Here is an 18944-nt window from a genome sequence, read left to right on the forward strand (position 1 = left end):
CCAAGCAGGAATTTCTGTGATCAGATCTATGCAAGAAACCAAGGGAAAGAAATGAAAGAGAAAAAATAGTGTCTGGAAAACATGGATAATTTATTATCATATTATGGTGAGATAATTAACAAATTAAATATTAGTAAGTCAAAGACAAAAAGAAAAATGAGTTTTATTATCTCTCTGTATAAGTAGAAAGACTAGCCTGTGTGGCTCATGGCAGGGGATCCAAGAAGAATATGAAGTTATTGAAGAGGCTGATGGAAAACTATCTTTTTGGGAAGGAACAGTGACAAATTAGGCAACATAATCAAATCAGTGTTGTGAAAAGTACTGTAGAAATACCCACCGCAGTTTTTAACAGTTAAAAACTGAGAACAAACTGAGGGTTGATGGGGGGTGGGAGGGAGGGGAGGGTGGGTGATGGGTATTGAGGAGGGCACCTTTTGGGATGAGCACTGGGTGTTGTATGGAAGCCAATTTGACAATAAATTTCATATATTAAAAAAAAAAAAAGAAATACCCACCGCATAGGCGCACATTTTGTATATCTGAAAAAAGAAAAGAAGAAAATTGAATTTTGTCTAATCACTGCTTTTAACCTCTAAGGTTGAGTCTGTCGCTCCTAGGTCATTAGAAATTCATTTGTTTTCTGCCAGTGTTCTTGACATAAAATCATGGGATTCCTATTGGGTATTTTCCTTCCCCTGGCAGGAAACTTTTTATGATTGCTCCTAGTCAGAAATGAAAAGGTCCTGTTTGGAACTGTTAGAGATTGACATGTAGGTATGAGGTTGTGACACTGATCATGACTCCAATATGTGACTTCCCCGTGGTATGTGTTTGCAGTGTCTGCTTACATTTTCTCTTCTATACTTTTCACCTGTAGTCTGACCTGGGCTTTTCCCTAACAGAGGTGACCTCACAGGAGGCTGATCCATCTGCCTTCTGATTTCCCAGATCATAATTATGCTGTAATTGAAATTGTGCTTCAAGGTAATTTGAAGTCATCATGTTCCAGACTGCCTGTAACACCAAGCACCATTATGCTGATCTCGGAAATCTGGCATCGTCCATTCATCCTACGTCTTCATTTCAGTGGACTCACGTTATTGTAAGTATTGCTTCAATGCTAATATGTAGGAGACTTCATATTAAGTCACCTGTGAGCAGTCTGTATTGTAACAAGCTCTTCTGGTGATTTTGAAACATGCTAAGTTTGAGAGTCACTGGTTTGGGTAATTAACAATAACTACTGGAACAGTCAATCCCCAAATCTCAATTGCTTAACACAACAAGGCTTATTTCTTGTTCACATCACAGTCCAATATGGGTCAGATAGGCTCCCTCTGTCTTGCAGCTGAGACATCTTGAACACCTGGCTTCCAAATTGCTGAGGAAGGGAAAGACATATGTAAGATTGCTTGGGAAGAGTTTATGGGCCAGGTTTGGGAGCGGCTTACATCACATCTGCCCACATCCTGTCGGCTAGAGTCTAGTCACATAATTGCAACATCCTACAAGGACGGCTGGGAAATGTAGAGGGGCACATGGTTATTTGTGAGAGTTAACAGTTGGCCACAAGCAAAATCAGAGAAACAGTATATTACTTCCACTAGGCAGATAGGTTGTTCTAATTTTATTTTATTTTATTTTTTATAGTATACGTGAAGCCCCAGATACTGAACCATTGCCTTGAAAGCCATCTTCCTACTTATAGTTGACCCTTCAATAAGCATAAGGTCTCTTCATTTTCTTCTGAAACTTTATTATCTCTGACTCAGTCTGTGGCCAGACTAGAGCCAGGTAAGATATAGGCATAGACATAGAAATACATGGACAAATAGACATAGAAATAAAAGAGCTAGTTAAAACTGTCCTGAAATGAAAGATTATTATCTCCCAAACTAAAGTCTTTCCACCCTTGATCTCATTTCCCCAGAGGTACCAACTTTGAGCCAGGTATAGTTCTTCCGATATTTAACTCTGTAACTCTCAGTGAGGGGTCAAAGATTCCACTCTCACAGAAGCTAGGCAGTTGGTGTAAACAAAGAAAGCAGGGCATAAGTAACATACCTGGAAGCCTGTAGAATGTTGCCAAAGGCATAGCACAGGCTCCATCTAAGGGAAGCCTGTTTGCTAGCTCTGGCCGATTGCTCCCATGGAGGAATGCAATTTCAGTGTTGCTAGATCTTTCTTACATTCTTTTTTTTTTTAAAGATAAATTAGAAATCTGAATGTTTTGGTTAAGCTTCTCAAGTTTTACAAACATTATATGGGAAATAAACAACAACAACAAAAATGGATTCTTGCAGAATTAGCTTATGGGCCATCAACTTGGAACTCCTGTGCTAAACTGCACATTCATACCTCTATTTTACACTAACCGCTTAAAATTATTTAACAATTATAAACCCTCAAATTTATACCTTAAAATATTTATTTTTCTATATGGAAGCTGATGAATTAGCTAACTTATACTCTCTTAACTTCCAGTGGACTTCCGCCCCTTAAATTTTTGTCACATGATTACTAAACTTCATGTTTTATTCATCAAAGTCGATATTCATTACTCCGTAGGTCCCATTATTAAGATAGAAACATTAGTGCTTCTTTACACAATTTTTCCTACTTTTTCTCTATACTTACTTAGCTCTGTAAACTATGTCATTATTTTTACACTGACCAAATTCGTACTATTTAAATTCTGCATTACCGTTATAATTAATTAAATGTTTAACCATTTATCTATACTTTATAGGCTAGAATTCAGACCCAATAAGTGTTTTCAATATTCTAATTGCAGCAATTATTAACCACCATGGAACATGGTAGAATGATATAATTTTATCTCACTAAACATGGGCCACTTTAATCATGAAGGTCAAGTGGATCTCTTTCCTTCCACTCCATGAGGACCTCAAAGTTATTCCACATTGCACCTTTCTTCATATTTAGTCCAAGGCTTCCTTATAGAGTTCTTTGATCTTCCTTGAGCTTCTAATTTTCTGTTACTTTCATTTATTTAAAGAGGCAGCATAAACCTTTATTTCAGCCCCACAAAGATCCTGCCTTTTATCTGCATTATATGTCAACATGAAAACATTGTGGTTAAAACCTTCCATATTCATTTGCCAAGTTTGACCATTGTTTCTTCTCACTTTCCACAGAGCCTGCTTTGAAGGAGTGTCTTTTCACTGTAGTTCTGTGTTGGGTGTACTATTTCTTGGATCTCATGGCTTCCCTTTTTTCAATTTCTTTTCTGTTGTTTTGAAAAGAAACCACAGCTGTTTTTTTTTTATAAGAAAAGGTAAATGAAGATAACTCATTGTGTGTTCAAAAATGTCTTTATTTTATACCCTCACATTTTTAATTGTCCTCAGACTGAGAACTCTGAAGGATATAACTAGTTCCTGTTGGTATAGATATGAATACCTCATCCTATGCCCAGTTGGCACTCGGGCATTTCTTGAGCTCCTGCAAATTTGCTTCTTCTTCTCTGCCTCCTGCTTAATGTCTCCCACTTCTGTTCTCTTTGTTGGGAATTTCTCTTAGGATATTGAACCTCTTGATTAAGTCTCCATGTCTATTAATTTTTCTTTACATATATATGTATAATATATAATACAAATATATATAATATATAACACAAAGTATATCTTAAAAAGTTATATATTATAAATTAACATGCATTTTATATGCATTTAAATATATTACATGTATAAATTTCTATACAAAGCTACATATATATTAATCACATATGTACAAGGAGACTTAAACTGAGGTGGTCTAAGATCTCGGTAGCCTGTATAACACACTGAAACCTAAGTCAGGGTCAATGCACTTGAATCCGAGAAAATGAAACTTAAGAACATCTAATCGCAAACATCCAACTAGGCTTCCACAAATTGGGCAACTGATTAAGCGGTAGCCAATCAAATAATTCCCTTACTTTGCTTCCATCTGCAAAAGCCTTTCCCAGCTTGTCAGGGGAACACTCTTAACTTTGTTCGGTGCTGCCTAATTTGAATGGATGTCTGTGCAAAGAAAGTAGTGTAAATTTTAATGTGCCTCAGTTTACCGTTCAACATATATAACCTATATATTTAATCTTTGAGGCTTTGGCTCTGGGTTTCAAATTAGAATTATTTTGACTTATATTATTTTTAAAAATTTGCCATTCGTACATCTAATTTCCAAGAATGCTCATCTTCTATTTGTGTATTTTTTCATAGTGATCTCTTCTTGATGTGCTAGGGTTTTTTTTGTTTGTTTGTTTGGTTTTGGTTTTTGGTTTTATTTTATTTATTTATTTTTTTGTGAGCAACATATTCTTGAATCTCTCTGAAAGACTAATTCCATTCCATGGATTATTTGTTTCTCAAGGGTCACTTGCTTCTGTTCAAGCCCCCTTTTTTTGACCCCCTGGTTTTCCTCAAATAAGTAGTATTCTTCGGTTTGTCCACTCGAAGTTGTGAGTAAAAGGTTCAATTAATGAATGTAATAACAGGGGAGGGTTATCTTTGCCAGGAATTTTGTGTGTGTAAAAAACAGCAGGTGCACTTTACCATTTAGGGGTAGACCTCCTCCCCACTCCTGGAAAAAATAATAATGAGAACGAGGCTTTGCTCTAGGGTATTAACTCCCACTGGGGTCCCGAATTCTGTCTTGTTAGGGAGTTAGTTCCTTTGGAAAGCATTTACCTGAAAACTGTCCCTAGATTGCCATATGGCTATATGATCTCAAAGGTATTCCTCAGTCTCCTCCTGCCCTGCTCCACAGAACAGAAGCCTTACTTCTTTTTCTTTTTTTTTTTTTTAATTTTTAAGTTTATTTACTTATTTTGAGAGAGAGACACGAGAGAGAGAGGGAACAAGTGGGGGAGGGGCAAAGAGAGAAGGGGAGAGAGAGAATCTTAAGCAGGCTCTGTACTGTCAGCACAGAGCCCATGCGGGACTCAAACTCACGAGCTATGAGATCACGACCTGAGCTGAAACCAAGAGTTGGACATTTAACCAACTGAGCTACCCAGGCACCTGAGCCTTATTTCTTAGGCTTCCTTGTCAATTGGATAGATTCCTCCAGCTGAAAGTACAGGTGGAAGACTGGAGGGTGGGAAGAAAAAGAGAAACCAGGGTATTTATCACTGTTTGTGTGTCCCAGGCAGCTGTAGTATCGCAGGCAGCATTTGCAGAAGTGGCAGTGCCTTCTTCGTACCTCTCCTGCCAATCCGTCCTTTCTTCTATGGTCTCAGCTTCAACTGCGCAGGCTTGCGGCCATTTCAACTTCTGCTAGAAGGCGATAGCTTTGGGCTCTGTTAACACTCCCTTGTCCTTTGGCTCTTCTAGCCCTTGGGGTTGATAGAGGCTTACTGTAATTGCCAATCTCTGAGTTGCATCACCGTCTCAAGATCTTGGGCATTTCCAGTTCTTCCCATGATCAGGATAACCCATTCTCTGTAGCAGTTGATTTCTCTAGTTTAGGATAACTTTTAAAGGTTTTCTTTAATTGCCACACAATTCCAGGCAGAGAAAACCCACCCCTTTTATTATATTCATTTTAAGGTTTTTCTTGTTTGTTTGTGTTTGAGAGAGAGAGAGAGTGCAAAAGCAGGGGAGGGGCAGAGAGAGGGTGAGACAGTCCCAAGCAGGCTCCGCACTGTCAGCTGGAGTCTGATGCAGGGTTCGAACCCGCAAACCGGGAGCTCATGACCTAAGCCAAAAATCAAGAGTTGGATGCTTAACTGACTGAGCCACCCAGGTGCCCCAAGGTTTTTATTTTTCTGGTTAGACACTGACTGGCATTATTCCACAGCCCTTTGCTTCCCTCTAATCTGTTGATTCTTTAGAGTTTTTCCAGAACTTCACCTAAGAAGGGTCCTCCCTGAAATACAGCATTCTTCAACAAGTGTATATTACCGTTGAGTGTGTGGCTTCCTCCACCCTGGGGGTACACTTCCCTGCGATCCCCATCTGCTTTCATTTCCTAATTAGGCCACCTCTTGCACTTTCTATAACCCCCCATTTATGATGTTACCAATTCATTCTCTTTTAAACACCTTACTGTCATTTCAATGGCGGGGGGTGGGGGGGTGGGGGGGTGGGGGGGCGGAGATGACATCGTGCACTCAGTTTATTGCCTAGTCATAGGAGTTTTTCGTCAGCAATTGTGGTGATTTGGAGACTGGAAACTTGGCAATTTGGGGAGCAATTTTATTTATACAAATTTACTTTTGTAAAAAACAACAAGTCGATAATACTTATTTCTGTATTTAAAGGCGAGGGGCTAATCATTTTGAACTAGGCAAAATTAGGGAGGGATTTAGGTGAGCATTTTCTGACTTACCCCTTCATCCATGTCCAATTACATCTTCAGAGCAGAGGCCCCTCCTATTCGATGTTTCTGTGTATTGGAAACTGCCTCTCTCGAGGTTACATGGTTTAATCGGTTATTCTGTGAACACACCAAAACTATTCAATTTGCTAATTTGGTCCTGCAGTGATTTGAGTATGTCCCTTTCATTTAGCCACTCTGTTATGACACAAACATGATTATAATGTAATAAGAAAAGACATTTCCTCCGCACATTTTCTTTAGTTGTAGTTACATTGAACTGAAAACATCCATCTACTTGGGAAAGTGGAGAAAATTACCTAACAACCAGATAAGGTATGGATTCAATCATTCCTAATGATTTTATAGTGGCTAGAAAATAGTGGTCTAAATTTTTAGGATTGAATCTACTACAAATTGAGAAATTGATGCCTCAATGTTGTGTATTTTGAATATTTGGCAAAATTGTAACATACAGACATTCTAACTGGTTTCCATGCCAGAAGAAAGCTGGATAAGAACATGTATGGAATGGACAATTATTGGGGCATCTGCTCAGTTAACACTGACTCGTTTTCTCTGAGAAATTCACCCCTAGGTTATTCTTTCTTCGTGTGTGTTGCTTTGACTGCTAGCAACTGGCCCAGAGTGGACACCTGACCATGCTGAGCCAATCAGATTCTCTAAGAAACTGATTCTCAGAGGCATCTCATTAGTCTATAAACATGGCTAGAGACACACAGCATGTAAAATGTCCCTGGGTGAGCTATCCATCTTCCACTATGTAGAAAGAGAAACAGAGAAATGACAAAAAGCAATGATGGAAACCAGCAAAGAGAATTGTGGAGATAAGAGACCATGGAGAGAGAGAGAGAGAGAGAGAGAGAGAGAGAGACACTGCCTAGCAGCTTTTATTTCTGAGTCCAATTCCTTTAGAGGGGTAGAATTTGTGAGACCCTCTTGAATTCTTATAATTAAATCTCCTTTTTGCTTAGGCTGGTTGAACTGGTCTTCCACTTGTCACCAAAAGAGCCTAAAATACAACAGAACACATGGAAGACTGGGTTGCCTGTTTACTGCCACTACGTGAATACAAGAAAAAGAAATGCAGGCTGATGGGTTTACATCTGTGTAAAGAGAACAAATTGAATGCACTTTTTTTGCTCTCGTTCTTAGTTGGCTTTCACTGATTTTGTTCTTTATTAACACATAAGAAATGCATCTTCAACAATTTGCATAATAAGTCCTAAGCAAGCCTCTAATTCCTGAAAGTTTAGCAGATTTACTTCATCTGGTTAAAGTGTTAGAAATTTGTGTTATATTTTATGTAATATAAATAAGTTTTGATAGAAAAGTGGACTTTTGATAAAACTCATTAAATAGTTTGAATGAGCTTTGTAGAATCAGCATAATGCCTGGTAAATAGCATAGGTGCTCATTAAACTATCAGCTCATGTTTCCTTTCGTTCTTCAATTAGAAAAGGTTTCATTGATTGATTGCTGCACTGCCTCAAGAAACAGATGAACACCAAAAACTATAGGTAGTCCTGGGACTATGGACATCTTAACTTCAGGAAGGAATCCAGTTAGAACTGCAGAGGAAACAGACTGAGATAGATATTTTCAATACTTCCTGCTAAAGACTGCAAAAGAAATTTACAAGAGCACAGAGGAGGGACAGCTCCTTGGCTGTGAGGGCAATGGGGGCAAATTTGCCAGTTGTACCCTCAAAACAAGTCCTTTACATTCTATAGTCCCAGTTTATTATTTGTACCATGAGGCTAATAAGAATTTCTCTTTGGTTCTTGTCATGGTTAAAGGAGATAATAAAAAATTGGTGCCCCAGGAATATTAACACTACCTGGAGAAGTTGAGGAAAAGCCACCACTGACAGGACACTTGAACTGAGTCAAGTGAGTTGAGTGAGTCATGCGTAGTTAGCAGTATACATTTTCCCAGAAGAACATTTTAGAAACAAGAAACAGTTTATATGAGAGCAGCTTCTCCCCAGTTTCCAGGTAAAGTGTCTTCAAGCAGTAGGGAAAAGTTTTGTGTGGCCCCCTACAGAAAGTGCTGGAAAAGAGTGGTTGGGGAGACAGGTTGGGGCTCATTGTGAAGGGCCATCTGTGGAGATGGGTTATTCCATAAGTATAAGAAGCCAACAGGGGTTTTAAGCATGAGTATGGTGATGTCGGGGAGGAAAACTTTTCCCTCTACCTACCTTGGTTTCACTGGCTGAGGCCTTGTAAATTGGACTAACGAAAGACTAACAAGAGAAAAGCAGACAGAAGTGTATTCATGTGTGCTTACACGTGGAAGTACCCAGGGATGAGTAACTCAAAGGGGTGATTAGAGCTTGGGCTTATATGACATCTTACCAGAAGGACAATGCATTTTTGGAGAAATGACAAGACAAAGGACAAACAGCTTTGGGCTTTTAGGGAAGCATATTGGAGGAAGGCAAATGTACTGGGGAACTAATGGAAGATAAAGGCTAGTTGGACACATTTGTTATGTGGGTTCATCTGGTGCCATCTCTGGGCTGATAAGGATCTAGAGTTGTCTCTAGTGATTAACTTCTGTCCTTCCTGGTGGAGAGGAGAGGAGAGACATATTTACAATTTATGTCCTGCTTTTAGATAAATAGGGGGAGGGCATAGAGCTTTTCTTGTATCTGCTTTTTCTCAATTGCCCTCAGCTCAAAACAATCTTTATACCAAACTGGCACATTTTGAGGTGGCATAGTCTGCTACCCTTTAGCAATCAAATTCATTTTTAGGATAATGAACTGCAGGATTTGTGGAGAAAGCACTAGAAGGAGAATGGGGAGACATCCAGTTTAGAATTCTCAAGATGATAATGCACCTATACTCTGTGTGTGTTTCTTAGGAACCATTTATTCTCAAGACTCAAAAGGCTAATAATGATTGCTGTGGAAAAAGACTACCTTCCCAAAAGTGCTTATGGATTTAAAGATCATCTTAAATATACAGAAGCAGAAACACGTGAGCTGAAATACAAAGGAAGAGAAATATTAAGTGTTTTTGAAATTTGTACAAAAAATTAAACATGCAGATGGATAAAGTGACTCAGTGAATGCAGCTGTTTAAGATGGTGGAGAGGAGTGATTGATTGCCGCTTGCTTGAGCCCAGGGCTGAAAGCTATTTAGCCAAGCTGAGCGACGTGAATCGTCTTATTACACGACTACAACAATTTGTGCCCTCAAATTTTTCTTCCTACACTTTATGGTACGTTTTAGCCATGCGCTTAACTTGGGTAATAGTTATAAAGCCATAAAGCCTGTGGTCCAGTCTCAGAATGTACCGTCGTTAAAGAAAAACTCAGAAACTAAAAAGTCATTTCAAAATAATCAAATATCTTTATTTCTTTTTCTAGAACACCACAAAGAGAACACAAGTCTACGGCATGACTTTTTATTTATTTATTTATTTTTATTTATTTTTTTTTTGGGGGACAGAGAGAGACAGACAGAGCATGAACGGGGGAGGGGCAGAGAGAGAGGGAGACACAGAATCGGAAACAGGCTCCAGGCTCCGAGCCATCAGCCCAGAGCCTGATGCGGGGCTCGAACTCGCGGACCGGACCGCGAGATCGTGACCTGGCTGAAGTCGGACGCTTAACCGACTGCGCCACCCAGGCGCCCCCGGCATGACTTTTTAAACCCATTTCTACTCTAGTTTCACACACTGCGGTTTCCCCCGTGTTTCTCATTTCCGAAGCTTCCTGAGAGCTTTCCCCAGACCCAGTCTGGGCCCTGTTTTTGTTTGTTTGTTTGTTTGTTTTATTTCTACCACTTTGCTTCTGAATGTGCATGACAGAAGTTCAGAAGAAACAATCTGGAAAAAGAGGCTTTTCCTCAGATGGCAGAAGGCATTGGGAGACACTCAGAAAGAAATGGCAAATCCTCTCCAGCAAGCAGGAATGAGGCAATGGCGGGGAACATGCATACGAGCGATTTATCGATATTAGTAAATTGGACCAGAGTGAACCAAGTATGAGAAATAGGTTATGCCAGACAAGAGGATCAAAGTGAGGTATGGGATAAATTGACATATACTGTATAAGTTTAATCTTTGGTCTGATAAACTTTACCTCACTCCATTTTTTTTTTAAATTTATTTAGAGAGAGGGAGAGAGCACAGGTGAGGGAGATGGGCACAGGGAGACAGAGACAGAGAGAGAGAGAGAGAGAGAGAGAGAGAGAATCTCAAGCAGGCTCCACACTCAGTACAGTGCCCAACTCGGGGCTCGATGTCACAACTATGAGATCATGAACTGAGCTGAAATCAAGAGTCTGATATTTAATCAACTGAGCCACCCAGGTGCCCCTCACTCCATTTTTCATATTAGCTTGATGAGAATGAAGCATCTGAGGTATTTATTACATTTTCACTCACTTATTTGGATAAGGTGTGATTTTATTTTCCTCAAGTCTTTAGATGGGGAAATGAGGAAAGACGATTTGTAACAATACAAAATAGTTAATATTTATTGAGTGCTTATTAAGGGCCAGCCATTTGGTACACAATATCTTATTTAATCCTCACAGAGACCTCTGACAATGTGCTGTTATCTCTACTTTACAGATAAAGGAAACTGGCTGTACACTGTTTAAATAATTTGCTCGTGATGGTGGAGTCAGAATTTGAACCCAGGCATTTTTAGTCAAGAGTTTATAATTTAACAGGTGTGTTGAGAATGTGTCGTAAACGTTTTCTTCCACATTAAGTCCTTGAAAGGGATGGAAGGAAGAGAAAAAGATCATAAAACACATTAAAGTTATTGTCGTTGTCTCACTTCATGATACCTCCTCTGAGTTGTTAGCTTTTATAAAAATGAGACTAAAATTCTTATGAATATGAAAATTGGCTAATCTTAGAAAGACCTTTACTAATGGCTAATAGAATGAACTAGCATTAATAACATCTTTGGGAGGAAATAACTTTAAAGACTGATTTTAAATGAACAAGCATTTCTTGAATACCAGTTTCGCCCTGTATTTTGGAATTCAACAAGAAGTGTAAAACCTTGATCTTGTAATCTGGGATCACATATACAAAATACGTAGCACATTCCATTGTTTATAACAGGTCAATTAGCACTGATTCTCTTCCTTGTTCTCCTTTATGAATTAAGATCTAGTTGGGGAAGCATGACCAACATATGTGACATATACATAAACTAGTGAAATATGATTAATACAGGTGGTACAAACTATATTTTAAGTGGAAGTGAGCAGTTAGGTAAGACTTCCTAAGAGAAATGGGCACTGAATTGGGATTTTACCTCTGGGGAAGATTTACTTAGTTGAAAAGTTAAGAACTTACTTTAAGAAGATGAAACAATTTAAATGTATGTAAGATTAAATATGAGTTTAGGAGAACATTGAATGTATTTGATTGGCTGAGTTAGACTTCTTTCTTTAAGAAAAATCCCACAAATTTCTAGCAAATGATATCATTTTAAATCCTTTCACTCACTAATTTGGGTTAAACACCATAATCATGATAAATGCTTTGGTGGCACATTATCTCAAGTGAATTAAACATTATGAGTGGAGACATCTGACCCCAAAAGAGATTTTGAAACAAAACAAAGGTACTTATCAAACGTTTGGTTCTACTCCCAAGAAACCTCAGAATCTGACTAAAGGGAAGTATTTTAAACATGTTTCTTAGGATAACAGCCTGGATTTTAGGAGTCTTCCAGGTCATTTGGAGAAGGGACTGTCAAGATAAGAACATTATCTTAATATCTGATCAGGTATTATCCGTCCTTACAAATACAAACTTTTTCCCTTGTCCTGAAATATTAAATTGATCATCACATGCAACTTTCACTACTCAATATATTACCCTGGAAGTCACATACACATCGGAATGTACAGTTTGTGACAGTGATTAATGAAACACCAGTGCATTATGAGGCACCAACTGTCTGTTGCCACACATTTTTGTTAGTTTACAGTCTTGGCGTTTCTTCTGTATTTTTAAGGGAACGATTTTGTCAAACGAAAGCCTAAATCTTGGGAGTGACTTTTTAGTTTAGAAGAGAAAATTGGATCTTGCTAAAGCTGAGATGTATAGTCATTAGTCGTGCTGCAGTATATCTTGAAAAGACAACAGAATTACATCTCAACATTTATGCTGCCGTCCTGTATTATGAAAACTTGCAATATTCTGCATGATGCCTAGCACATTCCAGAGGAGAGAAGAGCCAAAGATGATAACATTTTAATGACATTAGGCCATATGAATTTATTTTTTACACAATGCACATTGGATAAAATATATAATCTTATTAGAGCTAATTGAAATCACATGCCAAAAATGGAACTATAGTTCATTGTCTTTAACTTGTCCAAGTGCCATTTAATACCAAAATTTTCCACAATTAACTTGATTACTTATATACTATATTTGGTGCCTAGTGGGTATCAAATGGAACGATATATATTAAAATGTTCTGTGAATTAAAAAGCACAGAACAAAATACAAGGTTTTCATAATAACAGCTTTCTTGGACTCGTGTGTCTTAAGTGAAAAATGTGGTATACATGTGGTATTTTTTTCTTGTAAATTTTCGTTTGGCTATTTTAATGAGTGATTCCAAATTATTGTCTTTATCCAATCTATTGGTGCTACAGCTTTCACAATAAAATATGAAGTGAAATAAAAAAGACCTAAAATTAAGATACTTTATTGATACTTTTTTTTCCCCTTCAAAATTACTTGGAAAGAAAGGTAAACACAACTAAAAACTCAGGCATAAACTGCTTAAAATGTACTTTATACATATTTAAAGGTAATACCGTGAGGTCGTTAATGCCTCATTTTGATCTCTGTAAATACATGGCACACAACGCTAGGAAATTGTCGGCACCCCGAGTCTTAATGTCATCAGCTTCTAACGAATATAATCATCTCAAAATGGCACCAGTGGTCATGACTGTGTGCAACAAGCAATAAAATTGACACCTTGGTCTTTAGATAAGACCAGCACACATTTATTTTCTGAAATAAGTCAAATTCTTATGAACCCAACTTAAACTTAAAGGCATGTTTCCCAACACATTTAGGTTTGCCAGATTCCATGGCCCATATTTCTTTAACCTTGGCAAATCAGCCTATTGATCTTTCTCTTGCTACACCCTCACGCATGGGTTTCTTCCAGTTCCACACTCTGGTTGAAGTCTTGTTGGCAGAGCATTCTGACCTTTGGGACACAGCCCTGGACATCCCGACCCTAGTGACCTGACCTCTTGGTAAAGGAACTTCTGACCTTTGGATCCCAGTCTTTCAGGATAGCTAGGAGGCAGTTCTCATTTGAAATCTGAAACCTGCCAATTTTGCAACCACCCGGGGAAGGTCACTGGGTTCTAGGTGGGCTATATTTTTGCTTGATTAATAACACCAGCTGTGCCATTTTCTAACAGGAAGAACTGCTATACTGGTCTGAATGTAATTTCTGACTATTGGAAATTCTCCATTTATAGGAACTTCTGTCCTTAAATTCAAGGACTTAGTTAAAGGGGTAAGCAAACCCAGCGGGCAGTCCTCTTTGATGTGCAGGAGCTCAGATATGCAAAAGTCTTGATCAGCAAATGCTTGAAAAGTGCTTACTCTCCTCCCCTTGGGATTGGCCATTAACTCACTTGGAGGCATTCTCAAATAAAACTGTTTTTCTGGTTGCTTCAACTTCAGTCAATAAGTGGCTTTTCGTCAGCAAGTGTGAAAAACCCTCCACCCAAAATCGCCAACGTGAACTCATTTAGCATTTGTTAGGGACAACCCTTTGGCATCCACATGGGGTTCCCGGATACTATGGTCTTTTATTTGTTCTCTCTGCCTTCAAATTTCTTCCTGATTCGATAGAACCTATACATAACTGTGTTTGAAATCGTCAAAACTCACTTCATTTCATGACTCAAGAGCTTTCACTGGGGACCATGTTCCACCTTGGTCATTTTCTCACCATTATTTCTCAGCATTATTATTATTTCTCAACATACTCTCCTTCAATATGTTTCAATGTTACTTATCTACTCCTGGTATCATTATTTTTACCTCCAGTAATTTTTCCCCTTCATTCCATGACCTCCATTTGCATGACACGATTAAAGTTTAAAATCCCCTTCCTCCAGAAACTCTGACTTGGTTTATTTACATGTGACCCATCCTCTTCCTATTCATTACATCCTCAATACAAATATATGAAATTTTACTTTATTCATAGGTATGTGAAATTTAACTATATTAGATTTAAGCTATTTAAAAATAATGACAATATTAACTTCCATTTTCCAAGTCTCACCGCATTCCTTCACATGTCACTTTTTGCCAGAGTAACGGCTTTCTGATACAGATATTATTTCTTTTATAGAGGAGAAAACTGAAGTTTCAGGCAATTCCATAAGGTCACCTAAGTAATAAGTATAGGGTTGAATGTGAACTCAGATTTATCTAAAAGCAGAACATAAGCATTTAATTACTCTGTTGTGCGTCTGGCTACTTTAATACCTAACCCTCATTAAACACCTAGTAGGGGCCAGACTAAATGCTGGAGACAGTAAGAACGGAGTTCCAGCCTGCCCCCATGGGCAAAGAGATAAATGGTGAAATGTGTTGCATTACCTAGGTAAATAAGGAAGACTCACCAAAGAAGGTGACAGATCTGAATCTGAAATGAGAAGAAGGAGCTTGTCAGGCCAATGAGGGAGCGGGTGGCTCTCCAAGTGAAGGAGATACAGATACAAAGTGTAGAAGCAGGAAGGGTCTTGATGCCCTTGAGAACACAGGAACTTGGGTCAGGATTAGTCACAGAGGAGGCTTCAGAGGCACAGAGGTTTATATCCCAAAGGGCTTGTGTAAAGTCTGAGGAGGTTGGACTTTATCCTCTGACATCTGGTTGCCTTTGTAACTGTACTTTCTGCATGATTCTCTCTCCTGATTAAATTGTAAAGGCTGTGAGGACAAGGTCATTATCATCTCAATTGTTTGTATTCCCACCAGGATGATCCTTCAGGCAGAAAGGGATCCATCTGGCCATTGGAGACCTTGGATTCCTTGATGTTTTTGCTTAGTGTAAACCTGGTACCATCAAGAAGTACTATGTACCCTTATTCTGGCAAGTGCTAGATGGCTTCTGAGCTTGTGGAGTCCCTATTCCAAAAGTTAGGTGACTATTGTTTAGTGACGTGATGCTTATGGAATCTGTATTAAAGGTATGATATAAAACAAAATGTGAGAGAGGCTTTGAGAGAGTGAAAATGGAGGGGATGAAATGGAAATATACATTAAGAAATAAAACAGAGAGAGAAGGGAGGGAAAGACATCATTTATCAACACTTACCAGCTTTGCTTTGGAGAGGGACACTATTTTTATTCCTATTAAAATAAGATCACTCCTCTGCACTAGGTCAGTGTGAAAAAAAAAGGCTTCAGAAAGGAAGTAATGTAAGTTGAAAAGTGAGAGGGAAGTCAGAAAAAAATCCAAGGGTTGGACCAGTAATTCTGTGAAGGGAAGTTCAATGTGGGTGTGTTTTTAATCTGTCATAGAGATATTATCCCTTCTTGCTAATGAAAGGGATGGGTGGTCTTAAAGATATTTATAACCTTGTAGTTTGGGACCCATGCTGTTTTAACTGTAAGAGACTTCTTAGTGCTGTATGTTAAAAGACCCCAGAAAAGATGGAGTTGTAGCATTCCAGAATGCACCCTGACCATCCACCTCACATGGGATGAAGGTGTCTTTGACATTCAAGTTCCTGGCAGGCTTGATTGTAGGAAATGTGACAATTGTCCTCTTGTACTCTGGAGTCTCAACACAGTACTATGTAGTAATGCAAACTTGGGAGGTCACAAGAGAGGGAATCAAATGTGGCTAAAAATAATAAAGAAAACTGAAATAGTGGTGTAGAATTCCTTCAATGACAAAATGATATACAAAGGTTTGAAATTCAATAAATTAAACCAGGGAAAGCAAATGTTTAAAGGATGCTTATATTCTGCTTGAATTGAGACAGCTATTCTACTGCTCAGAAGTAATGTGACCCTGGGGGCACCATCAAAACTCTGGCCTCTGTTTCTTCATCTATAAGAGAGGAGAAAACATGGCACCTCTTTTTCTGCATTCCTACGAGAATTAGAAATGTTACAGGGCACGGAGAACTTGGAACAGTGTTGGCATGCAGAAAGTCCTCACTAAATGTTAGCCATTACTTTTATTCTTTCTGAGCCTATAAATCTCTTGCAACAGTATAACGATTTATAAAAGAGGTGTCATTTGAGTGTCTAATGCAATTGTTTTCAAGATGATTAAGATGATAGTTTGAACAGATTTATGTATTTAATTTTTGTCATAGCTGTGTGTTGGTACCAGGTGTTTGAATTTTTTCTCTCTCTAAGAATATATATATTCTTCTGCCCTTTTGTCTTACCCCCAAGGCAAATAGTAGCATGTATAGAAAGAGGAGGGGGCTGACCACTACACTATTAAATTTAACACACACACACACACACACACACACACACACCATTCTAAAACAACATTTCTCAACACATGGCACTCTGTACATCACTCATGTTTTCCCTTCAGCTGCCGAATCAGGAAAAATGGGGGGTGGGGCGTGGGGGTGGTAAGCCCAGGAACCTACACTTTAACTTGCTAAGTGGTGATTCTCATGCATAAGAAAATTTGGACTAAATGTCTTTGAATTTTACATTGAACTAATGCTGAGTAATCAAAGTTTTATATGTTCTGCTTTATAATATCTATTTGACACTTAAATACATAAATTCCAAGTTCCAATTCTTTATAGTAAATTTATTTGTTCCTTTTTACAAATTAGACTCTTTTGGTGGCAGGTGGAATGCAAGGGTCTAAAAAAGCAGGAAGACGTGTTTATGGGTGTAATCCTTAAGACTGTTCCACCAACCTTATCGGGGTTTATGCAATGCTGGTCTAATGATATGGTTATTTTCCTCTTAAAGACCAAAAGGAAATGTGTCCTATAGCTCAGCAGAGGTGGATTTCTGTGCTGAGCTTAATTTCTGTGTCTCTGCATGATTTTGTCTCTGGGCCATCTCCTGTGGAAATGTTTCCAAGATGAATATTTGCCTCAAGGCCCTCTTCTGATAGCACCGCCAGCACGAACATCGAACATCGGCCCTCCAAACAGCCACGGCACTTTGCACAGAAGCCTTCAAGTTCAGAAGGAACTGCCTTTTATGTATCTCATGAATATGGTCTAACCGTTCCAAGCTCTCCTCTCCGACCTTTGTCCTATTTAGTGGAGTTCAATTGTCTTCCACATTTATTTAAGCTAATGATAGAAGCATTAAGCAAAAGTTGAAAAAAGGGACAAATGGATTAATCATGAAAATGCACTGTGCCATAAAAAAGTCCATACACCAAGATGCTATTCACAGTGGGTAGTAAATTTATGAAACTCATTGCCTCAAGGTATTATATTGGCTATTATATATAAATAGGCTCAAGAAGGACTATAGCAGGTTATTAAACAAAATTGGGATGCCAGAGGCAAAAGTGGCAGGCTCATCTCTTACCTTCGGGAACATTGTGGAGGTTGGCGGAACATTGCTTAGTGCCTCAGTCGTAGAAGTGCTTAACTGGGGTGTATTAGTTTTCAGTGGCTGCTGTAACAAATTACCACAGACTTGGTGGCTTAAAACAACAGAAATTTATTGTCTCACACTTCGGGAGGCCGGAAGTCTGAAATCAAAGTATTGTATCGACAGGGCACGGTCCTTCCAGGGACTCCAGGGAGGAATCCATTCCTCTTTCGGCTTCTGGTGCTTGCCTTGGTATTCCCAACTCTGCTTCTGTCTTCACAACACATTCTCCGCTGTGTGTCTGTCTTACAAAGATACATGAGATTATATATGTAACCCAGGCTGAGCTCTGCCTCTGAGATTCTTAACTTAATCGCACCTTTTGCCATATATGGTAATATTAATATTCACAGGACCCAGGGATTAAGATGTGGGCATGTCTTCCTGGGAGCCACTGCAGGGGGGCATCCTTATTTTAAGCACGCTAGAGTTCGTCTTATTCCTCCTGTGTCTCTGCAGTCAGGGGGCTACTCCTCTCCAAACAAATAGTTTTCATCACAGGACTGTCCACTTTAACTTTATGTCATTGTCCTCTCCATTCCCTGCATCATATCAAGTGGTGGCTCTCTGCTGGATGCTGGTAAGTTGTTAAATGAAACCAAGAGTAACTAAATATGTTTGAGAAACATTAGATCTAAAGGACACTTACCAGACTTCTCAGAGGCTTCCTATGCCAAGCATCTTTGCAATGTTCCCAGAAGACAATATAGTATGTTCATTTCCTGTACTCTCAACCACAAACTCCCTAGCTAGTGTTCTTTAGCATACACTTTAAGAAACTATGCTTTAAAACTAATGCTTACAAGGGGAACCTGGGTGGCTCTGTCCGTTAAGCCACCGATTTCAGACCATGATTTCAGACCATGATCTCATGGTTCCTGAATTTGAGCCCCACATCGGGCACTCCTCTCTCAGCGCAGAGCCCATCTTGAATCCTGTCTCCCTCTCTCTGCCCCTCCCCCACT

The 18944-nt window shown here is 38.9% G+C and overlaps 1 long non-coding RNA gene across 1 annotated transcript; it reads left to right on the forward strand.

Annotated features, from left to right (window-relative positions):
• The first annotated feature begins 1026 nt into the window (after positions 1 to 1026).
• Positions 1027 to 9762, forward strand: LOC131512707 (uncharacterized). Its single transcript, XR_009262257.1, has 4 exons — positions 1027 to 1105; positions 1654 to 1797; positions 9214 to 9573; positions 9722 to 9762. It is a non-coding gene; the product is annotated as an uncharacterized LOC131512707 (long non-coding RNA).
• The last annotated feature ends 9182 nt before the right edge of the window (positions 9763 to 18944 follow it).

This window comes from Neofelis nebulosa, chromosome 5, assembly GCF_028018385.1.
Source record: "Neofelis nebulosa isolate mNeoNeb1 chromosome 5, mNeoNeb1.pri, whole genome shotgun sequence".
Taxonomy (NCBI): Eukaryota; Metazoa; Chordata; class Mammalia; order Carnivora; family Felidae; genus Neofelis; species Neofelis nebulosa.